Raw genomic sequence first — 2033 nt, 5'->3', positions numbered from 1 at the left:
CAAATGACAGAAACATAACCCCAGTCTGGCAGGAGTGTGCATTGGCTCAGGAATGGAAAAGCTTTGGGAATGGTTTACTTTAGTCTGATTGGATCCAGGGCCTTACACAAATGTCAGCAGAGCATGGCTTCTTTCTCCATCTTCCACTTTGTCACTTTCCTTTGTCTTCTGCTGGCTCCACTCTCGGGCTCTCTCTTACCAGGTGGTACCTGGCAAATGCAGGCTTATTTCCCACTAAGCCAGCAGCCTCAGAGCAAAGCACCTGTTCTTGGTCTCCATGGAGATGGGATCCAGGCCATGCAGGATGCCCAGGCACTCAAATTCTTACTTATATCAAAGGAATCGCACTTACACTTACCTGTGATATCCTCTCCAGCTCTTAGATCTTCAGATCACAACACAGAATTTGTGAACTCTTTGGAAATGGTTGTTCTACTGTATTGTTCAAGGATGATGGCAAAGTCTGAGAATGTTTAAGTGCAGTCACTTGTCTGGGTCTTTTTGATTCATACTTGTGTGAATTTCTGGTGTGAAGCCCGCAGATATGAAGTACCCACTATCCTTCATTCTCCAACCACTGCCACCACCAAAGTTGTAAGATTGGCTTACACTAGCCCAGCTTGAGTGACATGACTGGCCAGATCCAGCACTATTTGGTTTTGTTTGTTTGTTTGTTTGTTTGTTTTTGAGAGAAGGTTTTTCTGTGTAGCTCCAGCTATCCTGGACCTTGCTGTGTAGACCAGGCTGGCCTTGAACTCAAAGAGATCCACCTGCCTCTGCTCCTGAGCGCTGGGACTAAAGGTGCTTGCTGCCACTGCCGGCCTGGCTCTCCTCTGGAGCCAGTGATGGGTTTGCCCTACCATAGTCACTCTAGGGTAGAAATGTGGTTTCCTAAAGGATCACTGTGGCATGGTTTCTAGAAAAAGACGATTGGATGTTGGGCAGGCAGAATAGGAATAAGCCAGAATATGAGTTGGCAATAAGCAGGAAAAAATAAAAATGAAAAAACACTGTCTGTTGTTTTACTATTTGGCAGTTCAAATGGAAAAAAACTCATTGATATATATATATATATATATATATATATATATATATATATATATACATTTATTTATATTTATACATTTCTTTTTTCTTCTCACAGAAGAAACTGGTAAGAGAGATTAGGGTGTCCCAAGTCCTGATTAGACAGAGTCATAGTCAAGGATCGTGGCAGCTCTAACCATCATGCCCTAACCTGCCTTCCCAAAGGAGGGATACATGAAGACTGCCCCATGTGACATCTACTCTGCTTTGTGTTGAAGGCATGGTTTCCGGACCTTGTCAGGTGCTGGTCTATATGAGGTGTGTGTTTGTTTGAGATGAGGCCCTGGCTAGCCTTGAACTTGCATTCGCTCTGCCTTGGTCTCCAGAATGCTGGGGTTACAGGCATGAACCACCATACTGGCTTCCCTATAAGGTCATGAATAGTCTGCTGAAGAGATGGCTTAGAGGTTAGGAGCACTGGCTGTTCTTTCAGAGGTCCTGAGTTCAATTCCCAGCAACCATGTGGTGGTTCATAGCCATCTATCATGAGATCTGGTGCCCTCTTCTGGCATGCAGGCACACACGCAGAATACTGCATAAATAATAAGTCAAAAATTAAAAGAAGATCATGAATAAATGATGAGGCTTGCTTGGGATGTACAGGCACCATCAGGCTTTAGGATTGATGGGGTTCTCGTGCGCATATCCACCTTTTTCTGCCTAACTGCATCAGGCCTGAACTTTTGGGGACCTCCGTCAACAGCTTCAGTCTGGGGCAGGTTGGCAGAGCAAACCGTCGCATTGGGCACTAGAAAGAAGCACTCGACATTCATTTAATGAGCAGAGTTTGTCTGTTTCACAGCTTAGAAATGTGTCCCTCGGGGGTGAGAGAGATGACTCGGCAGTTAAGACAAGTACTACCCTTGCAGAGGGCCCAAGCTCAGTCCCAGCACCCACACTGGACGGCTCACAACTGCCTGTAACGTCAGCGCCAGGGCATCCGACGC

The 2033-nt window shown here is 45.7% G+C and overlaps 1 non-coding gene across 1 annotated transcript; it reads right to left on the bottom strand.

The window, feature by feature from the left end:
* Positions 1–1148: 1148 nt before the first annotated feature.
* On the bottom strand, positions 1149–1283 carry LOC129683478 (U8 small nucleolar RNA). The gene has a single exon (XR_008721159.1). It is a non-coding gene; the product is annotated as a U8 small nucleolar RNA (small nucleolar RNA).
* Positions 1284–2033: the final 750 nt, after the last annotated feature.

This window comes from Psammomys obesus, unplaced genomic scaffold, assembly GCF_907164565.1.
Source record: "Psammomys obesus unplaced genomic scaffold, mPsaObe1.curated_primary_1811, whole genome shotgun sequence".
Classification (NCBI taxonomy): domain Eukaryota; kingdom Metazoa; phylum Chordata; class Mammalia; order Rodentia; family Muridae; genus Psammomys; species Psammomys obesus.
Note: the sequence above shows the minus strand (reverse complement) of the source record. Positions and strands in the feature narration are given on the sequence as shown.